Source organism: Procambarus clarkii, chromosome 35 (genome assembly GCF_040958095.1).
Source record: "Procambarus clarkii isolate CNS0578487 chromosome 35, FALCON_Pclarkii_2.0, whole genome shotgun sequence".
NCBI classification, from domain to species: Eukaryota; Metazoa; Arthropoda; class Malacostraca; order Decapoda; family Cambaridae; genus Procambarus; species Procambarus clarkii.
Window position 1 is genome coordinate 32,554,067 of NC_091184.1, and position 24,000 is coordinate 32,578,066.

Here is a 24,000-nt window from a genome sequence, read left to right on the forward strand (position 1 = left end):
ACTCTCTCTCTCTCTCTCTCTCTCTCTCTCTCTATGATAAAAGTCTTTTTAAGGCAACGGTATAATTACAGATTTTTCCAACCGTCTCTAATTGCACAACAAGTTAAGGTTATCTCAATTCATAATGAGGAAGCGAAGCACAAGGACTCGAAGCCACAGTTTTACCACACAACTCAACCATGACATTCTTCCTTTCCTTTCCTTATCACCGGATGACGTGAAGTGTTGTCGTATAATCGGTACGCTAATTTAAAATGTTATTTTATATTGTTTGTGTCGAACTGAAGATGGATTTTACTAAGAAGTTTTAACTTGGAAATTTCATGATTTGTTTTGTCAAGTGAGATGTAAAAGTTTCGGTAATTGGGTTCCTCGCTTTCTAAGCTTTGATTAAAATGTCAGCACACGGACATACGTCGCTCTAATATTATTAAGAATAGATATAACAATCAGCTAGAGAAAAACAGAAGATTGGCCCAGTTAAATGATAGGTTAGTGGAGCGGTTAAAGAGCTGGAACTCATTCACACAAATATATACACACTGTAAATATAAATCTCTCTCAAGAAAGGCATCCAAACTGACCATTACAAGGGGGAGTCCATGTCCCCCTAACCGCCCCCAGAAAGTTCGGAAAGTAGTTGAATAGAAATGACGTTGCAAGTTTCCTGTCAGAAACTAGAGTTGCTAGACACAAGACATGCTTATATGTAGTTAACTAACAGCTTCCTGAAGTCAAGCAGTTGTCTGAATTAACTGCAAACACAAAAGCAAGATCTTGTGTTGTAGAAGATTTTATTATTAGTCGCCAAATAGTCCTGAAGAGTGTAATTTCTAAGACACGGGAGCTGCTTCATGTAAGGAACCTGGGAAAGTCATTTGAGGCAATGACGGGATGTGAACCAGCGTTCTAGCGATTCCCAGACGCTTACCTTAACCTATTCAGTCACGACAGGACAAAAAGTTCTTCATCTCGGAACTCTACTGAGTTCACTGGTAAATTCTGGAGGCCCCAAATGGTGCCACAACCTGGTTTTTACGAATACCTCATGTGGTAGCACTAGCTGATGAGGTTATGTTGATGAGGCTATGTTGATGTTGATGAGACTATGTTGATGTTGATGAGGCTCCAGACTTTCCCAGTAGACTAGTAGAGTTCCGGATTTAATAGCTTTTATCCTACTGTGTCCGAGTGGGTTAAACCAAGTGTCTGGGAGTCATTAGAATGCTGGTTCAAATCTCCGCATGGATCCAAGTGATTTTCTCATTCATAGATCACGCCACTGTGATTTGTCTGTAATCACAATGTCGTGACTCATCACCAGTAATCAACGTTCAGATGAATTCGACTTCAGGAAACAGCTATTCAACGGTCCTCCATTGACCCAGAGGGACGACTACAGACCCGGTGGACAACTAGAAGCTGTAACCCTGGAAACACAAACCGAAACTGTCTCTATTTTCCGCTTGTTACAACTTGTAACAAAGTTGTTACATCTTGGGTTAACGTGTTTATGACTTATTAGAACGTTGTTACAACTTGCTATATTGGTTGTTATAACTGGTTAGGAAGTGTTAAACCTTGTTCGAACGTTGTACCAACGTCGTAGTTTCGGTGTGTGTTTGACGGGAATGAGGCACCAATCACTTCATTATAACCCACGGCGCTCCCTACGATGAAGGAGGTGAGGTGAATCGTCGAGCGACGTGAACCCACACTTTTATATGTTTATGTTTCTGCACGCCAGCTTTCAAGCCGGGCAAAAACCACTCCACAGACATTACAATAGCACAACCATCATGCAATTTGAGTACTAACATACACAGACTCAGACTTGTCTACAAGTGATGACTAGACCACACACTAGAATGTGAAGGGACGACGACGTTTCGGTCCGTCCTGGACCATTCTCAAGTCGATTGTGTTTTCACAATCGACTTGAGAATGGTCCAGGACGGACCGAAACGTCGTCGTCCCTTCACCTTCTAGTGTGTGGTCTGGTCATCACACTTTAGCCACGTTATTGTGATTCATCGCCTGCTTGTCTACAAGTGCTGCTGGGAGGTAATAAACCCAATACTTAAAGAGTGTCATATCTGTGGAACAGATGCAGAAATGCCACTATTATATCTGTGGAACAGATGCAGAAATGCCACAATTACACTACTTACTGGAATGTGAAGCAACTGAAGCCCCTGTGTATCAAACACAACATTCATCCAACAAGAGCAGCTGTATTAAATACAAAATCCACAGCGACTACAATGGTTACAGAAAATTAAGAATGGGAAGCAATAGTTCCGTGGTGTAGTGGTAAGACACTCGCCTGGCGTTCCGCGAGCGCTATGACATGGGTTCGTATCCTGGCCGGGGAGGATTTACTGGGCGCAATTCCTTAACTGTAGCCTCTGTTTAACGCAACAGTAAAATGTGTACTTGGCTGTAACAAGGATTCTTCTCGGCAGGGGATCGTATTCCAGGGACCATAGGATTAAGGACTTGCCCGAAACGCTACGCGTACTAGTGGCTGTACAAGAATGTAACAACTCTTGCATATATCTCAAAAAAAAAAAAAAAAAAAAAATAGTGAACATTGTGCATCTATATCCGCCACCAAGATAACGTTATTAAAACAGAAAAAAAGTTATTAAAACAAAAATCAATGCGAAAAGAAGGAAACTCTACCATTTAAAACTTTGACCCAAATATCACAGTAACAAGGTTATCGCGAATAACCGAACTCAATTACGGGCTCACCATAGCCCGTGCTACATGGACATTTTGCTCTGAGTAGCTGAATCTAAAACAACAACAACAACAAGCATGTAAGCTTAGCATTTAGTGTTCCTTCATGTTGCGCTTACACACACACACATATATATATATATATATATATATATATATATATATATATATATATATATATATATATATATATATATATATATATATATATATATATATATATATATATATATATATATATATATATATGCGAACAAGCCTGAATGGTCCCCAGGACAATATGCAACTGAAAACTCACACCCCAGAATATGGGTTCGAGTCACTTCTGGGGTGTGAGTTTTCAGTTATATATATATATATATATATATATATATATATATATATATATATATATATATATATATATATATATATATATATATATATATATATATATGTTTTTCAAAATTGGTTCTAATAATGAAAAAAGGAAATCTGCCTCCTAGTCTTAATCCTGGGCTCGCTGTGAGCTTACTGCCCTTCCCTCCGGCTGTGAATTATATATAACATTTACCAACAGAGATTAATGGAATATATCATGATTGCTCATATTGGCCATAATAATTACATTTGATAATTTATATGAAATGTTTTTGGCTCGTCTGTTGTTGTGATTCTCCTGTGGTTGTTGAAGACCATAATGGAGCGCAGGTGTGTACATCAGGTGTGTACATCAGGTGTGTACATCAGGTGTGTACATCTGACTCATCTTGTACTCACCTCAGGCAGATAGACTCATCAAACACGTGAATGTAAGCTCTCGGGACAGCTGTACTCAGGCGAATCATATACACTCACCTGATGTAGACATTGGTGTACAGAAAGACTATTGACCTGAATATAATCACCTGACATGAATATACACATCTGGATATATATATATATATATATATATATATATATATATATATATATATATATATATATATATATATATATATATATATATATATATATATAAGCTACTCACGTCCCTTGGAAGCAGCCTCCAGAAACTGTCAGGTTCCTATTTATTCGCTTGGTGAACAGAAGCATGAGGTGAAAGGAAACACTGCCAATTTATTTGCGCTCCGGTTAGGAATCGAACCGGAGACCTGCGACTGAGAATCGCAGGCGCTCCCTGCTTGACCAAGGAGCTACCCTCTCTCTCTCTCTCTTCACGCCTACCCACACATACTATAAACTATCATACAATTTATACTAAATTTAACACTGTATATTCCAAAACCCCAAACATTTTATAGGGAGAATGAGGCCTCCAGCGAGAGCTCTTGGTGAGTACACTCTCCCGCCCAAGTTTGGATGGCCTCATAAACTCACTTAAACCCACTATTTAATCTTTTTATCATGGGTGATACTGGGCGCTTGTGGAGCCCTGGGCCATCGTAGCATGCGTCCCAGGAATATGGTAATGAATATCCCAGGGTTATGGTAGTATATATCCTAAGACTATGGTAGTATATATATATATCCCAGGACTATTGTAGTATATATTCCTCTCTGTCTGTGTTCTCTAGTTACTTCTTAGTTTTTCTTGCTGTTCTTGTCTTCTTACAGCTTTTCTTATCTTCATAACTCTGTATTTCCTGTTTTTTTAACTTGAAATTTAAATTTACTGGGCGTCAGACAATTTTTTTAAATTGCCTGACTACTTTTCTAAATTTATATCTTCATGCATCAGTTTGCTCTTGCTCTCGTCAGCTTCGAATCAGCCAGGAAAGGCGATACGATTGGCCCTTCTGAGGCAGGACTCTGACGTATATTAAGAACAAGGTTAAACCCAATATTAATCCCTGAGGTACGCCGCTCGGCAGGTTTGTATATTTTGATCCTGGTGTTCTCAAAGGGAATTTTTTTGGCAGGGAGTTCCATTCCAAGATTGAATCCTTTCTTGTAATCCCAGACTGTTTTTATCAAAATTCTAATGTTATCATTGTATTGCTTTCCAATATTTTACAGCTGATAGCGTATTATCCCAGGAAACACAAACCGAAACTGTCTCTATTTTCCGCTTGTTACAACTTGTAATAAAGTTGTTACATATTGACTTAACGTGTTTATAACGTATTAGAACGTTGTTACAACTTGCTATATTGGTTGTTATAACTGGTTAGGTGGTGTTAAAACTCGTTGGAACGTTGTACCAACGTCGTAGTTTCGGTGCGTGTTTGGCGGGATTGCCCTGGTATTAAATACCACAATTTTTGTTGTTTAATATTCGCTATTTCGTTATTTTCTCAACATGGTAATAATCTACTTGTCTACAAAGATTGATAACTCAGGTCACAGGTTTGCTCAGTAGATCTGCCACTTTTCTTGTGTTTCTCACTCTTTCTGACAATTCTCATCATTTATTTCGTGACTTTTCAGAACTGAAACCCCGGTCTCCATCTGCGGAGCTTGTTCTTGTGTGTTTTTTGTCGCCAATGTCAATCTCTCTCCCACTCTCTCTCTCTCACTCTCTCTCTCTCACTCTCTCACTCTCTCTCTCTCTCTCTCTCTCTCGTTCCATCTGAAGAACATTATTGCGCCAGAGTTCCACTGACAAGTATCTCTAATACTCTAATTCCTGCTTTACTACAGTTTTAATTAACAAGTTTTGGAGTAATTATCATCGCTCTTAATGACTCCAAGAATCAGTTGTAATTGTGGTTGTGGAGGTTGTGGTGATTGTTGGGGCGATTTTGTTTTCTGTGGTGTGGTGATAGAGGTGGTGGTCATGGTTTATGGTTGTGGTTATATTTGTGGTTGTGGTTATATTTGTGGTTATGGTGACTGTGGTGGTGGTTGTAGTTGAAAATTAAAGATATTAGATTGCAGCGACTTCTGATTATTTGTGTCCATCCGTATCCACACACACACACACACACACACACACACACACACACACACACACACACACACACACACACACACACGTATTAAAACACTCAGGGCAAGTTGCTTCAGGAGAACCCCAGTGAGGAGAAATAAACGGCCCCTTGACCTTACTTAATGAATCTGTAGATTAATGAAGAATGAACTTTAACCGTAATAAACGTTAATTCACTAGAGGTGAGGCTATGATTTAATGTGTGTGTGTGTGTGTGTGTGTGTGTGTGTGTGTGTGTGTGTGTGTGTGTGTGTGTGTGTGTGTGTGTGTGTGTGTGTGTGTGTGTATGTGTGTGTGTGAGAGAGAGCTTCAGCTCCTGGGCCTCAGCTCCTTAGTCTCAAGTACTTCCACTGTTGGCTCATGACATTTTGTTCTCGACTTTAACATTGAAGAAATATGTTCTATCATTGCTTTGGCTGACGTGTTTCTAGTTTTCTCCCATGTTTTCTAGCCCCTAATCCTGCGTATGGTAAGTATGTAGGCCTTTTCACTTAGTGTCTCTATTAATCTTTTATATTGGGATTATGTCCCCCTCTTACAATGCTCTTTTCAGCTTCCTAGTTCCCTCAGTCTTTCTTCATAGATTAGTCGTTTAAGTTTAGAGATCATTCTTGTAACATATCTCTGAACTTTTTGTAGCTTTGCTTTCTTCCTTTTTTTTGGGTGGGTGGGGGGGAGGGGTCATGGTTTAACACAGAGTTCTCTGTCTTGAGAGTCTTCAATGCTGGAAGATTATTCGCCAACTTTGCATACGCCACCGATGACTCAATATATGTTTGTGACCCTTATGTTTCTTCCCATCATCTTGAGCTCTCTCTTTGTATAGCCTCATATTCATTTCCATTCACGCTACCTTGCATTTGTTTGTTATGAAGTCGCGTAGCCATTTTTTGGACCATATTTCCTGATTTTCCAGGTCCTCCAGAAACATTCTGGCGTTTTCCTCTCTTCTGATTCATCTCGCGTGGAGAGAAGATGGGGATATATAATAAAAAGGTCATATATATTAAATTATAATGAATGTAGGTACGATATTAATATCGTACCTACATTATCGTAATGGTACGATATTAATATCGTACCTACATTATCGTAATGGTACGATATTAATATCGTACCTACATTATCGTAATGGTACGATATTAATATCGTACCTACATTATCGTAATGGTACGATATTAATATCGTACCTACTTATTGTATTCATTATCGTAATGAATGAAGGTACGATATTAATATCGTACCTACATTATCGTAATGGTACGATATTAATATCGTACCTACATTATCGTAATGGTACGATATTAATATCGTACCTACATTATCGTAATGGTACGATATTAATATCGTACCTACTTATTGTATTCATTATCGTAATGAATGAAGGTACGATATTAATATCGTACCTTCATTCATTATATATCATTCACAAAGAGACTCCTATGCATAATACACATGCATGTATATTCCCATTGTGTTCTGGGTCATGGGGTCAGCAATTGAGGTGCATGACTCCTGACCTCTGACCTCCTGAAGGGCAGAACATTCCCCACCTGTCCCCAATAAAAAACGCACCTGGTGGGATATTTTTCGTACCAGTTTCATAAACCCGTCGTTTGAAGCGGTGAGACACACTAAAGGTGCCATAATGTCGCCTAAACGAAGGTTTGTACGGTGATTTACGGAGACGGGAAGACGCTGTTTGTGTTTCATCTGATGGGATACAGAGGCGTTTGTGGATTGACATTAAATGTAGAGGCAAAGAGCTGTTGTGCAGTGAAGAGACGTGTGACTTTTAGGGTGTATTTTCTTTCATGCTGTGTGTGTGTGTACTCACTTAGTTGTACTCACTTAGTTGTGTTTGGGGGGTAGGTGCACAGATTCCTGAGCCTATTGGGCTCTATCATATCTACACTTGAAACTGTGTATGGAGTCAGCCTCCACCACATCACTTCCTAGATGTGTGTGTGTGTGTGTGTGTGTGTGTGTGTGTGAGTGTGTTTACTAGTTGTGTTTTTGCGGGGGTTGAGCTTTGCTCTTTCGGCCCGCCTCTCAACTGCCAATCAACTGTTTACTAACTACTTTTTTTTTCCACACCACACACACACACACACCCCAGGAAGCAGCCCGTGACAGCTGACTAACTCCCAGGTACCTATTTACTGCTAGGTAACAGGGGCACTTAGGGTGAAAGAAACTTTGCCCATTTGTTTCTGCCTCGTGCGGGAATCGAACCCGCGCCACAGAATTACGAGTCCTGCGCGCTATCCACCAGGCTACGAGGCCCCCTGTGCGTGTGTGTGTGTGTGTGTCTGACTGTCTGTCTGTCTGTCTGTCTGTCTGTCTGTCTGTCTGTCTGTCTGACTGTCTCTCTCTCTCTCTTTCCCCGCCGTGACTCAACTGCATGAGACTAATTTCTTCTCATGACGCCGGACGACAGGTCAATGGTTCCTTTAACAGCCTTGAACAAGAAATCTCTTTCCTTTATGTCGTTAAGACATATAGTCGTCCCTATACCACCCTACGCATTACTAGCAACAAACTAACATGATATATAATCATTTAGGAGACCACAGTGTCCTTTAAACATCAATTACTGGCATTTGGCACAATGACAACATTGCTGGAAAGCTTATATGAAATGCGAGTCACTATACGGATCTTTGACACTGGCACTGTGGTTGGCACCACAGATCCTCACACTCTAACTGGCACCATGGCACGAACTAGAACTACCACGTAGTGAAAGAAAGAATGTAGCAACAGGAAGAATGTGGCAACAGGAAGAATGTGACAACAGGAAGAATGTGGCAACAGGAAGAATGTGGCAATAGGAAGAATGTGGCAACAGTAATAATGTGGCAACAGGAAGAATGTGACAACAGGAAGAATGTGGCAACAGAAAGAATGTGGCAACAGAAAGAATGTGGCAACAGGAAGAATGTGGCAACAGGAAGAATGTGGCAACAGGAAGAATGTGGCAACAGGAAGAATGTGGCAACAGGAATAATGTGGCAACAGGAATAATGTGGCAACAGGAAGAATGTGGCAACAGGAAGAATGTGGCAACAGTAATAATGTGGCAACAGGAAGAATGTGGCAACAGGAAGACTGTGGCAACAGGAAGAATGTGGCAACAGGAAGAATGTGACAACAGGAAGAATGTGGCAACAGGAAGAATGTGGCAACAGGAAGAATGTGGCAACAGGAAGAATGTGACAACAGGAAGAATGTGACAACAGGAAGAATGTGGCAACAGGAAGAATGTGGCAACAGGAAGAATGTGACAACAGGAAGAATGTAGCAACAGGAAGACTGTGACAACAGGAAGAATGTGACAACAGGAAGAATGTGGCAACAGGAAGAATGTGGCAACAGGAAGAATGTGGCAACAGGAAGAATGTAGCAACAGGAAGAATGTAGCAACAGGAAGAATGTAGCAACAGGAAGAATGTGACAACAGGAAGAATGTGGCAACAGGAAGAATGTAGCAACAGGAAGAATGTGACAACAGGAAGAATGTAGCAACAGGAAGAATGTGACAACAGGAAGAATGTAGCAACAGGAAGAATGTGACAACAGGAAGAATGTAGCAACAGGAAGAATGTAGCAACAGGAAGAATGTGGCAACAGGAAGAATGTGACAACAGGAAGAATGTAGCAACAGGAAGAATGTGACAACAGGAAGAATGTGGCAACAGGAAGAATGTAGCAACAGGAAGAATGTGACAACAGGAAGAATGTAGCAACAGGAAGAATGTGACAACAGGAAGAATGTAGCAACAGGAAGAATGTAGCAACAGGAAGAATGTGGCAACAGGAAGAATGTGACAGCAGGAAGAATGTGACAACAACTAGGCAAGAGGATAAGAGACACAGTAGAGGCACCAGAGGCACCAGAGGCACCAGAGGCACCAGAGACACAGTAGAGGCACCAGAGGCACCAGAGGCACCAGAGACACAGTAGAGGCACCAGAGGCACCAGAGGCACCAGAGGGAGTGAAGACAGAGGACTTGTATGTGGCAAAACTATCAGGACCAGATAAGTTATCCGCATTGATCCTGAAGGAGTGCGCTGAAGAGCTAAGCAATCAAATGGCATCTACAGCACCTCAATGGATAATGGATAAAGGAACAATGGATAAAGGAAAAATCCCAATGGAATAGAAGACAGCCAAAGATAAGGATAATTATCACAAGAAATCACTAAGCCAATATGACCAATATAGTGCTTGAAAAGGTATATGAGAACAGGATAAATATAGCTGGGACCAGAGGAAGGCATAAATTGACTGTCTACAACCTTCTGGACCATCGGGGATCGAACGCCGACCTGCAAGAAATGTCACTCTACCGACCAGCCAAAATAATACCTATGAGCCAAGTACAGTTGAGGATCATCAGAGATCAGTGAACAATATGGAGAGTACAAAAGTCTCTCCCAACATCAACATGGCTTCTGAGACATGGTTAGACATGGTCCCACTACCCCCCCCCTTCCCCCCACACGAGGAGCCGGGCATGTCAGAGCCCCCCCCCCCACACACACACACTGTGACCATTACGTAATAAAAAGTTGTCACATCCTGTATTGAAAAGACAATTTGAGCTCGTAAACAACGACGATCTCTCGCGGGCACCTGCGAACCATCGTTAGAATAATACCAACCTGGGCTACCCCCCCCCTCCTCCCTCCCCACCTCCCCCCCCTTACCCTCTCTCCCCACAGGTGTCGGAATGCCCCCTCCCTTTCCCCCCCTCCCCTTACCTTTCCGTCTTCCTCTCCACACTTCCCCTCATATCCTTCTCTCACTCCCTCCCTTCCCTGTTTACCCATAATCTACCTCTCTATCACAACGCTTCCGTTACTCCCCCATCATTGTGCTCTAGTTTGTTGTTGTTAAAGATTCTCTACTTGGAACAGAAACTTCCAAGTAGCACTAGTGTTTGGGCCCTGTTTCTGTTGTTCCTGTTGACTGGAATACAGACAGACATTTATAGTACAAACCCTGTTCACTCAGTTAATAGGTCGCGTTTTTTACGCTCTGGTCACCAACGTTTCAAATGCAACCTATGAAAATTAATGTCTCACGAATATCTACGCTTTCTCTGCATCGGACTCGTTAGGTTAGGTGGGTTGCTTGGGTTCTCGTACGGTTCAGGTGAGATTCGGAGGTTAGATTTCTTATAGAGAGGCTCATCAAGAGATGGTGACTGATGATACAGTCACTGGATACAGTCACTGGATACAGTCACGCAGGCATGAATGTTGTGTACCAGTTCTCAGAACCACTGCCAAGACAGCTAGGGGCGCTACAGCTTTCAAAAGCTTGTTCTGTTCTTCTGTTCAGTTCTAATGCACAGTATTAGATGAGGTTAAGAAAGCTATGTTTCATTAGGTTAGGTTAAGTTATGTAGGGTGTAGTTAGGTTAAGCTATGGGGGGGTCAGGTAATGTAAGGTTAGGTTTAGTTTGATTAGGTCTGAATATGTAAGGTTTGGAAAAAACTAAGTTTGATAAGATTAGGTTATGACAGATCATATAAGGTTAGTAACGGTCAATAAGGCTCAACCCGCCAAACACACACCGAAACTACGACGTTGGTAAAACGTTCGAACAAGTTTTAACACCGCCTAACCAGTTATAACAACCAATATAGCAAATTGTAATAACGTTCTAATACGTCATAAACACGTTAAGCCAAGATGTAACAACTTTATTACAAGTTGTAACAAGCGGAAAATAGAGACAGTTTCGGTTTGTGTTTCCAGGGAAATATGTTAATGAAGTTTGGTTATGTTAATTACCTTGGGAACTTATATTTGAAGCAGAACACAAAACTCAGGCTTTTGACAATCATTCTATTAATGACCCTTCAGCTCTAGTGATAACAAACACCCCAGTTCCCCACGGATCGCTACCCAAATATTCCCATGCCCCAAGGAATGGTACCCATTCTTGAGGAATAGTACCCCATCCAACCTTGAGGTTAGCTCGTCTAATCTGCAGCTGTCATTAAGGGCACATACGTAATGTTATTCAGTTAACAGTCAAAACACGGGCCAATTGCTATAGTTATACCAGCTTATGATTTACAACTGATTATATTCAAAGTTCTCTCAAACAAGTGTTTTGCCCAATACCCTACGTTCGCAGCCCAATTCGCTAAATGCTTCATCCACACACTGCAAACACTAAAAAGTGCAAACAGAACCGACACACTCAACTCAACCTCCCTAAGGTTTATAGACAAAACTATAATATATACTATTATATTTACTTATATTAAAAAAATTATTGTAAAGCTGCGTCATTGAAGACGGACGTACCTTGGACGAGTACACCCAGAGGACGAGTTGGCACTGGGCAGTACTACTTGGCACTCGCCTTGGCCCGAGGCGAAAGCAAGAGGGCAGCACCATGCATGACAAAGTTTCCAGAGGTCATTTAACATCACATATCTCCTCCTTTCTCATTATAACTCTCACCAATAACATTACTGAGAATATTTAATGCATTAATTCTATATCTACCCCCTCCCTTGCCTCTCCGAAGAACATTAAAATGTGCTTGGATATCAGAAGGAAGGCGCCAGCAAGCTGTAAAATTGACTTCATAAAACATTCCGCCGGGCAGAAATTTGGCAGTCGCGCGTTCGTAAGCGTCGAGCCGTCTTGAATCCTGAATCCAGGCACCTTAATATTGTCCGTCCACCCACCTGGGGCCTCTCTGTCTCTCTCTTTCTCTCTCTCTCATGCTCTCTCCCCCTCCACCTCTCCCTCTCTTCGTAACCACTCAATAGAGTAGTTGTAGCATCATCATTACAGAGAATATGAACCACAGGGTTGTTAGCGGGAGAAAGACGCGACCCGACGAGCTTCTCTCCATCCTCAACAGGTCTAAAATGGTGAGGCAGAATTGGTGAACCCACACTCGCTTGCTCGGCTTATTGGGTTGGCGTAGTTTTAAACCGATCTGTCTCTCCCTCGCCAGTGACCTCATAAACCACAGCCTCCACTCTCTCTTTTGTCGCGTTTTTTAACAATTCCCTTAAACTCTGACTGTCTGTCCGTCTGTCTCTGTCTCTCTCTCTCTCTCTTTGTCACATTATATTTTCTGTGGTTTCTCTGTCTCTTTGTATTTGCTGTTTCTCTCTGTCTATTTGTGTATGTCTCTTCGTCTCAAGGTGAGTAATTAAGATTTAGGATCAATTCGAGATAAAGACAAAAATATTCCACAATAATATACATCTTATCTTGAGGTTATCTTGAGATGATTTCGGAGCTTTAGTGTCCCCGCGGCCCGGTCCTCGACCAGGCCTCCACCCCCAGGAAGCAGCCCGTGACAGCTGACTAACACCCAGGTACCTATTTTACTGCTAGGTAACAGGGGCATAGGGTGAAAGAAACTTTGCCCATTGTTTCTCGCCGGCGCCTGGGATCGAACCCAGGACCACAGGATCACAAGTCCAGCATGCTGTCCGCTCGGCCGACCGGCTCCCTGAATGAATGAATTAAAAAAAAATACCATCCCCATGAAAAAAAAAAATTATATTTCAAACTCATACAAATAAAAATTGGCAAAATTTGATTGTCAAATGTAATAATTATTCCTTGTATTTGTCCCTTCGTTCCAATTCTTACCTCTGAAGTGCAGTTTGGTTTCATCAGCCGGCGATGAGTTAGATGACCAGGCCACTAACCTGATGAGTCGGACCTCTCACGGGTTTTACCCACTATGAGTCGCCGTGTTGAGATGAAAAGTGGCCATGATGGGATTTTGGCCGGTGAAGCTGAATTAATATCCGCAGCTTCAGGTTCGATTCCCTTTTGGTGTGTGGGGGAGTGCTATGAGAGGACGGGTGAACACTTATCCCGATCGTGGATAAAAGTTGCTCTAGGATGTGATAGTGTGTTCATATTTATTTATTTCCTGTGGAAACTAGAAAAATAGTACTCGATCCTGGTATAAGTGAAGGTCCTGGTATAAGTGAAGGTCCTGGTATAAGTGAAGGTCCTGGTGTAAGTGAAGGTCCTGGTATAAGTGAAGGTTCTGGTATAAGTGAAGGTCCTGGTATAAGTGAAGGTCCTGGTATAAGTGAAGGTCCTGATATAAGTGAAGGTCCTGGTATAAGTGAAGGTCCTGGTATAAGTGAAGGTCCTGATATAAGTGAAGGTCCTGGTATAAGTGAAGGTCCTGGTGTAAGGGAGTTCACGAAGGATGAAAATCTTGGGGATGATATTTTCTAAAGGTTTTCCGACAGAGATATATAAATATTCTCGTGTCTGATATCTGTATTAATTCATGCAGTCAAAAATCACAGGCGAACTTAGTATTAATTCATACTTCCACACAACCATTTATCAAGCAATTCCTTCAAGCACCTCTCTACTCCTCTCACCCCCCTCCTCATCTATTACAACACACTCTCTCATCTTACTCTACCTCTTCCTCCTCCTCCTTCTCCATCTCTGGCTCCTGTTCATCCACCTTCTCTCTTTATTACTTCTCTTCTTTCAACTCCTAAATCATCTTTTTCTTCAACTGCTCCTTGTCCATTTCCAGAACTCGTCTGATCAGAGCTAAAGTAACTATATCTAGGTTTTCACTTCCCGTCCATCTTCCTTGACTGTCTGTCTGTCTGTCTGTCTGTCTGTCTGTCTGTCTGTCTATCTGTCTGTCTGTCTGTCTGTCTGTCTGTCTGTCTGTCTGTCTGTCTGTCTGTCTGTCTCACACACACATACAGTGTCTCTCCATAATACCCAAGTCACATTTTCGCGTTTTCTTTCTTAAGATTCATCTGAGCATATCAGAAATCCCAACGAGTAATTATTTCAGAAGTGAAATGCCCCCTTGGCCCTGGGGGTCGGTGGAGGCCTCATCTACACCAGAAGCGCATATGGAATCGGGGAAAGCAGTAATTAAGAAGATATAATTGCAGCATCTCTGGGATGCTCGTTACCACGGGATTCTTCTCATCACTATTTATCGGATGCTGTACGTCCAAGTGCTTGTATCAGAGCGTTTAATGATCGGAACTTTCTCAAGGGTGTATATATTTATTTATTTTCTCCCTGGAGTGGTGGTTGTTGGGTAGTGGTAGTTATGGTGGTAGTTGTTGGGTCGTGATAGTGGTAGGTATTTTGGTTGGGGGGGAGGTTGAGTGTGAGGTAGTTAGGCCTTATGGGATGATATTTGTAGTGGTGGTGAGTTGATAGTGGTGGTTGAGTTTTGATTGTGGTTGATGTAATTGCGGTAGTTGTGTATGGGTGATGGTGATCGTTATTGTGTTTACCTAACAGTGCTTAACGAACAATTTCTACAGGGAGGGAATTATCAGGGGGAAAGAGTTAAACCATTACAACTATATTACACTTGAAATGGGATCAGGATAAGGATCTGGGATGGGACGGGGGAAAGAAATGGTACCCAACCACTTGGACGGTCGGGGATTGAACGCCGATCTAAATGAAGCGAGGTTGCTTCATTGTAGCTCTCTATGTTTGTGTTTGTTTGTCTGGCCTGTGTTTGGATGGTTTGATGTGAGTGGTAATTTTTGTGGAGATGGCTGTGGTGGTGGTTGTGTTGGTGGTAGTGGTGGTGGTGGGTGTCTGTAGTTGTGGTGGCAGTGGTGATGGAGGTAGTGCAACGATACTGTGAATAGAACGCAATTGCAGACTGTCCACCTGTTGCAGACAGATGGTTTGAATGCATATTTTACTAGCAGTTAATAATTGGTATAAATGAAATTAAATTTTTCACGGGGTACTGGAGTTGGGGATCATTGTAAAATAGTTTTTTTCTTTGGCATTGGTGCATCTTAAGTTATTAATTTATTAAATACCAAAAAATAATTCAAAGAAGATTTGACGTACATAAAAATACACACACACTTATACACACGTGCTGTATAGGGCGTCGGTGGCTGTGTGGATAGCACGCTGGACATGTAATCCTGTGGCCCGGGCCGGCGAGAAACAAAATGGGCAGTTTCTTTCACCCTGATGCCCCTGTTAGCAGTAAATAAATAGGTTCCTGGGAGTTAGACAGTTGTTACGAGCTGCTTCCTGTGTGTGTGTGTGTGTGTGTGTGTGTGTGTGTGTGTGTGTGTGTGTGTGTGTGTGTGTGTGTGAGAGAGAAAAAATAGTAGTTAGTAACAGTTGATTGACAGTTGAGCGGCGGGCCGAAAGAGCAGAGCTCAACCCCCGCAAGCACAAATAGGCGAATACACACACACACACATGTAGGGGCCTAGTGGCTGAGTAGACAGCGCTCGGAATTCGTAATCCTAAGGACCGGGAATCGATCCCCGGCGATGGCGGAAACAAATAGGCAGAATTTCATTCACCCCAATGCCCCTGTTCACCTAGCACAAGTATAGCAACTAGTAATGTAGCAAATTATCAAGTAGGTCATTGTTCAGTGAAGCAAAGTAGTGCATTGTAAATTAAAAATGTATGACTGGCATCTATTAGTATTAACATCTTCACTGGTAAAATTAATATTCGATTTTAATTAATCGGAGCAATTTAATTAAGTGTTATTGCAGTGAGTCTGTTGTTTGTATTCACTGTCACACAGGACGGAGGACCATATATAAAGAATAGGTATAAATTGTAGATTCAAACACATGTAAATATTTCATGAGATTACAGTCAGTTACATGGAGCCGGTCGGCCGAGCGGACAGCACGCGGGACTTGTGATCCTGTGGTCCTGGGTTCGATCCCAGGCGCCGGCGAGAAACAATGGTCAGAGTTTCTTTCACCCTATGCCCCTGTTACCTAGCAGTAAAATAGGTACCTGGGTGTTAGTCAGCTGTCACGGGCTGCTTCCTGGGGGTGGAGGCCTGGTCGAGGACCGGGCCGCGAGGACACTAAAAAGCCCCGAAATCATCTCAAGATAACCTCAAGATAAGATTACATCAAACACCGTATACATAGTTTCATTTCCGAATTTGTAAATGCCACTTTACAAATTCAAACAAGAACAAGCTGTGTTGTCCTTGCAACGTTGATGGCTCTGTGGTTACCAGTTACTTCTAGAGGGCTGGAGTCTTGTCTTCAAATGAACAAATCCACAAGGGCCGTGACGAGGGTTCGAACCTACGTCCAAGAGCATCCCAGACGCTGCCTAAATCGACTGCGCTACGGCATGGTTAAAAGATTTGCAACCAGAAGTCTTGTCTTCACTTTGCAAGATCTCGTTTTGCAGGATCTCATATGGAGTTTAGGATTGCAGCTATCTACATAATAAATCTGTATAAAATATATAGAACAATTCTTTAGTAAACAGTAAGCAATTTGGTCCTGCAAGTTACAGAACAAAAAGCAGATTTGTTGCTACAGTTAGTCACAAAATGAAGCAGCTTTCCAAACCTGTGTCACAGCCTTGCATACCTGAGACACACTCTTAGATGCATGGGTCACAGCCTTGCATACCTGAGAGACTCTTAGATGCATGGGTCACAGCCTTGCATACCTGAGAGACTCTTAGATGCATGGGTCACAGCCTTGCATACCTGAGAGAATCTTAGATGCATGGGTCACAGCCTTGCATACCTGAGAGAATCTTAGATGCATGGGTCACAGCCTTGGATATTGCTGGAGCATTTTACAAAACAAAACTGTATGAACCCTAATCAGCGACTAATGATAAATAACACATTTCCTTGGAAACTTAAGCAATCTTGAAAATTTCTTCAAGTAATCGAACCCTTTAAACAGTATAAATAATTTATTTTGTGAAAATAACATAGAAGTGTTGTTCACTGAAGATGTATAACTAAACTCCAGAAACTATAACTAGAAACTGTAATCGGTTTTGACAATCTTCTGAATTGAATTCTAGATGTATTTATGCGGTTGATCCACACTGAGGTTTGTTAAGACATGTAAATCAAAACTAGAATCATAACACAGAAATCTTCCAACATCAACAAAATTATCTATGGGACGATGTTAATTTATTTATTTATTTATTTATTTATTTATTTATTTATTTATTTATTTATTTATTTATTTATTTATTTATTTATTTATTTATGTATGGATATACAAGAAGGTACATTGGGATTGTGAGGATACAAGGGGCCTCGTAGCCTGGTGGATAGCTCGCAGGACTCGTAATTCTGTGGCGCGGGTTCGATTCCCGCACGAGGCAGAAACAAATGGGCAAAAGTTTCTTTCACCCTGAATGCCCCTGTTACCTAGCAGTAAATAGGTACCTGGGAGTTAGTCAGCTGTCACGGGCTGCTTCCTGGGGGTGGAGGCCTGGTCGAGGACCGGGCCGCGGGGACACTAAAAAAAAGCCCCGAAATCATCTCAAGATAACCTCAAGATACATAATATGGTAATTACAATCTTGTAAAGCCACTAGTACGCGCAGCGTACGTGTTTGTTCTCTAATGTTTGAACGTTGTTCAGAACGTATTTGTTCTGTAATGTTTGAACGTTGTACCAGAAAAAAGCGTAAAAATGGTGGTCATCGCGTGAAAGCACCAGACGTAATGCTAGAAAATGTTAAATGAATATCTAGTTTCCCATTAATGGGGGAGAGGAAGTCTATTACGTGTGTGGAGATGCCATTAAACTGCTCATCCCCCTAAGATTCAACCCCACAACAGTCTAGTCTAGCATTTCCCGAGAATCGAACCCAAGACCAATCGGTTGTAAAGCGACTGTGCTAACCATTCCGCAACACGTGAACAGACTGTTATCTCTGCTATACTAAACATAGTACTGATATCGCGGCTAAATTATCCAAGCAAGAGGCATGCTTGTCCCAGCCTCCGCTTCGCCTTGAAGCTGTATAAGGTGTTGAACACTCTTATCACCTTGAAGCTGTATAAGGTGTTGAACACTCTTCATCACCTTGAAGCTGTATAAGGTGTTGAACACTCTTCAACACCCTGAAGCTGTATAAGGTGTTGAACACTCTTCAACACCTTGAAGCTGTATTAGGTGTTGAACACTCTTCAACACCTTGAAGCTGTATAAGGTGTTGAACACTCTTCATCACCTTGAAGCTGTATAAGGTGTTGAACACTCTTCATCACCCTGAAGCTGTATAAGGTGTTGAACACTCTTCAACACCTTGAAGCTGTATAAGGTGTTGAACACTCTTCATCACCTTGAAGCTGTATAAGGTGTTGAACACTCTTCAACACCTTGAAGCTGTATAAGGTGTTGAACACTCTTCATCACCCTGAAGCTGTATAAGGTGTTGAACACTTTTCATCACCCTGAAGCTGTATAAGGTGTTGAACACTCTTCAACACCTTGAAGCTGTATAAGGTGTTGAACACTCTTCATCACCTTGAAGCTGTATAAGGTGTTGAACACTTTTCAACACCCTGAAGCTGTATAAGGTGTTGAACACTCTTCAACACCCTGAAGCTGTATACGGTGTTGAACACTCTTCAACACCTTGAAGCTGTATAAGGTGTTGAACACTCAACAAATTAAATAAATAGCGGGCTCCGTGCCACTATGTTACTCTCTCTGTCACAAGTCCCCTTAAAGTTGCAAGATAAATTTAAAAATAATGTCACACATTTAGCGAGGAACAAAATTGCGTTCGATTTAGTGTCGTACTTCCGGGCTCTCCAACACTGGGGCGGAAGCGGTTGGGCTCTGTATTTTGCGGAAACTGCGGAATTGAAACGCTCTCACTTTAGTTTGGTTTTGGGTTAAATCCTATTAACCTACGGAAGGATATGGGCTGCACTGTGGAAGCTTCAAGGGCTGGCATGCAAGACACAAAAAGGTTAACGACATCATCAAGAGGAGCCTTGCCCATGCTCAGTGCCCAGCAGAGAGAGAACCTCGCGTCCCAAAACCCGGAAGATCTTGTACTTCACCCAGATGACATCACAATATACCATGTGTATCCACCCTCGCTGACAGCTATATACACCTTGGTGCTGATCAAGCAGGTGGTGCGGCCAACCACAGGGAAACAGCAAAATCAACCAAGAAAAGGCGACTGGAAAATAAAGTACACCTTTGTTTCCATAGCGTCTGAGACACTCGGCCCCTGGGGTACGAGCGCCTTCACCCTTTTGAAAGAATTGGGTTCCAGGCTCGTTGACAACACTAGACACCCAAGGGCTGGAAGTATCCTGTATCAGCGCCTCAGTGTGGCGATCCAGAGGGGAAACTCCGGCTGCGTCCTCGGTTCCAGTCCGAAAGAAGAGGAGCTCCAAGGGATCCACAACTTATAACCACTCATTGTGTTCACCAGTTGTAACTTGTAACCTTTAAATATCTAATAAAGCGAAAAAAACACAAAAACATTAGAGGAGGTAAAATAAAAGCACTTGGAAACTGTATTGGAGGGGACCCAAAAATCCCCTCTAATGCAGTGCCTGTGTTTTTCTTGGAGATTATGGGGTCCCCTTCTTCCAGCCTCCGCTGGTTCCCCACTACACTATATTAAAAAATTATATATATATATATATATATATATATATATATATATATATATATATATATATATATATATATATATATATATATATATATATTAGACTTGAGAATGGTCCAGGACGGACCGAAACGTCGTCGTCCCTTCACTTTCTAGTGTGTCGTTTGGTCAACATATTTAAGCCCCGTTATTGTGACTCTTTGTCTGTATATATGTGTGTGTACTCACCTAGTTGTACTCACCTAGTTGTGTTTGCGGGGGTTGAGCTCTGGCTCTTTCGTCCCGCCTCTCAACCGTCAATCAACAGGTGTACAGATTCCTGAGCCTATCGGGCTCTGTCATATCTACATTTGAAACTGTGTATGGAGTCAGCCTCCGCCACATCACCCCCTAATGCATTCCATTTGTCAACCACTCTGACACTAAAAAAGTTCTTTCTAATATCTCTGTGGCTCATTTGGGCACTCAGTTTCCACCTGTGTCCCCTAGTGCGTGTTCCCCTTGTGTTAAATAGCCTGTCTTTATCTACCCTATCAATTCCCTTCAGAATCTTGAATGTGGTGATCATGTCCCCCCTAACTCTTCTGTCTTCCAGCGAAGTGAGGAAGTGTGTGTGTGTGTGTGTGTGTGTGTGTGTGTGTGTGTGTGTGTGTGTGTGTGTGTGTGTGTACTCACCTAGTTGTGCTTGCGGGGGTTGAGCTCTGGGTCTTTGGTCCCGCCTCTCAACTGTCAATCAACTGATGTACAGATTCCGGAGCCTACTGGACTCTATCAAATCCACATTTGCAACTGTGCATGGAGTCTGCCTCCACCACATCACTACTTGATGCATTCCATTTGTTAACTACTTTGACTAAAGAGTTTGTCTTTGTCCACCCCTGTCAATTTCCCTAAGAATTTTGTAGGTGGTTATCATGTCTCCCCTTACTCTTGTTTTCCTGGGATGTGAAGTTTAGCTCCCTTACCCTTTCCTCGTAGCTCATACCTCTCAGTTACGGGACTAATCTCGTGGCATACCGCTGAATCTTCTCTAACTTTGTCTTGCGTTTAACCAGGTACATTGACTCCAGGTTGGAGCTGCATACTCCAAGATTGGTCTTACATAAGTGATATACAGGGTCCTGAACGATTCCTTACTCAAGTTTCTAAAGGCAGTTCTTATGTTGGCCAGTTGCTCTTGAACGAGCATGGCCTGGCTCGACCTCGCTCGGCCTCGCTCGACCTGCCTCGACCTCGCTCGACCTGGCTCGGCCTGGATCGACCTCGCTCGGCCTGGCTCGACCTCGCTCGACCTCGCTCGACCTCTCTCGGCCTGGCTCGACCTGCCTCGACCTCGCTCGACCTCTCTCGGCCTGGCTCGACCTCGCTCGACCTCGCTCGGCCAGGTTTCCTGATGCCCCCCTGCCAACGACCCCAAAACGCACTCGTCACCACTCCAGCTCACCATTACACGCGTCTGAGCTTTTCTCGATGACAAAAAAGACGGAACCAGGGTTCGATATCCGGATACGTTACTGTTTAATCAGATTGTTATTACAGGGGGGAACTGTGGGGAGGTTGGGGTGGTAGGAGGGTGCTGGATGGGGCTTTGGTGGGATGGGTATGGTTTGGAGTGGAGGTGTTGGGGGGGGGGCTGAGTACATTTTGCTGCAGGTGTGTGTGGGGGGGCAGGTGTGGAGAAGCCTAGCCGCGCACTCTTGGGGCCTAAAAGAGCGTTCTTGGGGCCTAGCAGCGCGTTCTTGAGGTCTAGAAGCGCACTCTTGGGGTATTAAAAGCCGTCTATGGGGTCCAAAATACATTCTCTGGGGTTCTAGAAGCCCTCTATGGAAAGTTCTAGAAGCCATCAATAGGGGTCCCAGAACATATTTTGAGTACCAAATAAATACATGCAAGCTACAGTAGTGAACAGTATCTATTACTCTAATGAGTGTGTTTGTATGTGATCTGGTTCGTTTAGTGAGAAAGAAATGGAAATTTATCAAGATATTATCCACTATACACTTTACAATATTATTTATATTTTTTTTATACAATATATACAATTCTTACATTGTTGTACAGCCACTAGCACGCATAGCATTTCGGGCAGGTACTTAATCTTAATTTTCTTCTGGAATACGACCCGCCAAATCGTTTAACAACCAGGTTCCCATTTACTGCTGGGTGAACAGAGGCGTACAGTTAAGGATTGGTGCGTAGTTAATCCTCTACGGCCAGGATACGAACCCAGGACAAATCGCTCGCGAAGCGTAGGGCGGGTGTTTTACCACTGCGCCACGGGGAAATCTGATAATGAAAGAGCATTGATAGTAAGTCTTACTGAGTCTTTCACATTTACAGTGTAATTTGTTATTAATTAACTGTTTTAATTAAATGATAATTATTTTTAGTCTTATTATATTAATTGCTGTGATGATAGAGTACTAGCACTAATGATAGTAGAACTTATGGTTTGTAGTAGCAGGAGCCCCCCATCTCCAGCCTACTAGCCCCCCATCTCCAGCCTACTAGCCCCCCCCCCCCATTATATTCAGCCCCATATTTAGCCCCCCATTATATTCAGCCCCATATCTAGCCCCCCCTCCTTCTCCCTCGGGGGGTCAAAGTGTTTCTGATACAAAGGATTTATTCCAGTTAATGAACTCTAACCAACTCCAATTGTTGTATTAATTGCCAGTTACGCAGCCCAGCGCACCAATCAAAGGAATCTAATTTGCATATATGACTGACGTCTCTCGGAGGAGCGAATACCAGTTTGTCCCGGGAACATTTTTTGTTCATTGAGGGAGGGTGAGGTGGGATAGGGGATGATGGGAAAGGTGAATGGAAGGGGTTTTGAAAATGGAACAGTGGATATTTTTTCCTTCTTTTATGTGGGAGTGAAATCTGACCCCGTAGCTCGGTGCTGAAAAGGTTAATGGACATGATGTCTATTTGCCACAAAAAAACAAAAAAATAACAGTGACACGACAACAAAAACTGGTGATAAGGAACATTGATGTTTGTTTTATGTTGCTGTTGTTGCTTTTTTTGTTCACATCTGTATTTGTTATATTCGAGGATCGGATATTTTCGTTGTCTCCGTGTTAGATGTGATAATTTTGTTTGACCATGTGAAATAATGATGATAATGTTCTATTTTAAAGACGTAGACGCAGTAGTGATGGTAGGAATAGTCGTTATCGTTGTAGAAGAAGCAGTAGTAGAAGTCGTCGTCGATGTAGTAACAGTAGAAATAGATAAAGTAGTGGTAGAAGTAGTAGTAGAGGAGAAACTTACTATAATGTTGTAGGGCTTGAATGAGGGCGAAGGAATGATTCAGTGACCTACTAAGTGTATTATGAAACACATTTTCGGATCTAACCTACATCCTTGCTCAAGGTCCTATATAGAGTGTTCTCAGAACATTGTATACAACACTTTGATAACATTGTACACAATACTTTGAGAACATTGTATACAGCACCTTGAGAGAACATTGTATACAGGACCTAGAGAAAGGATGAAGGTTTCATCCGAAAATTATATTTTTAATACACACACACATATATTGGGTTCACCTTCAGTAGTCCCTATACGGTAAATGTCCTTTCAATTAACAATTCTACTACCTGGTATAGCCGCCACCTCTATAATTTCTTTTCACACAATTTCATACTTATTAGTATCTTATTGGATTTGTATATGCTATAATTTCAGTTAGTGTAGCTTAATATTGTTGCTAAAATATCAGGGTAAGTTTAATTATTTTTATTAATTTCATCTGTTTTATTAGTCAGACTATCAGCATTGGTGTAGCGACTCTGAACATCTTCAAGTAGCTTGAGCTACCTCATCCCTTTGTGTGTATTTTACCTCAATAAACTTATTTCAATTTCAATTCAATTCAATTTCAAGTTCACTCAAGGTTGATCTTGG

The 24,000-nt window shown here is 42.1% G+C and overlaps 2 protein-coding genes across 2 annotated transcripts in view; one reads left to right on the top strand and one right to left on the bottom strand.

Annotated features, from left to right (window-relative positions):
- LOC123768399 (uncharacterized) overlaps positions 1-12,042 on the bottom strand; it is a 45,720-nt gene extending 33,678 nt beyond the window's left edge. The window contains exon 1 of the mRNA XM_069336274.1: positions 11,986-12,042. The gene's annotated coding sequence lies outside the window, so the exon portion shown is untranslated. The remainder of the gene's footprint in view (positions 1-11,985) is intronic.
- The window catches only part of LOC123768575 (zwei Ig domain protein zig-8), a 111,232-nt gene that overhangs the window by 14,231 nt on the left and 73,001 nt on the right, over positions 1-24,000 (top strand). The gene's annotated exons all lie outside the window — the stretch shown is intronic.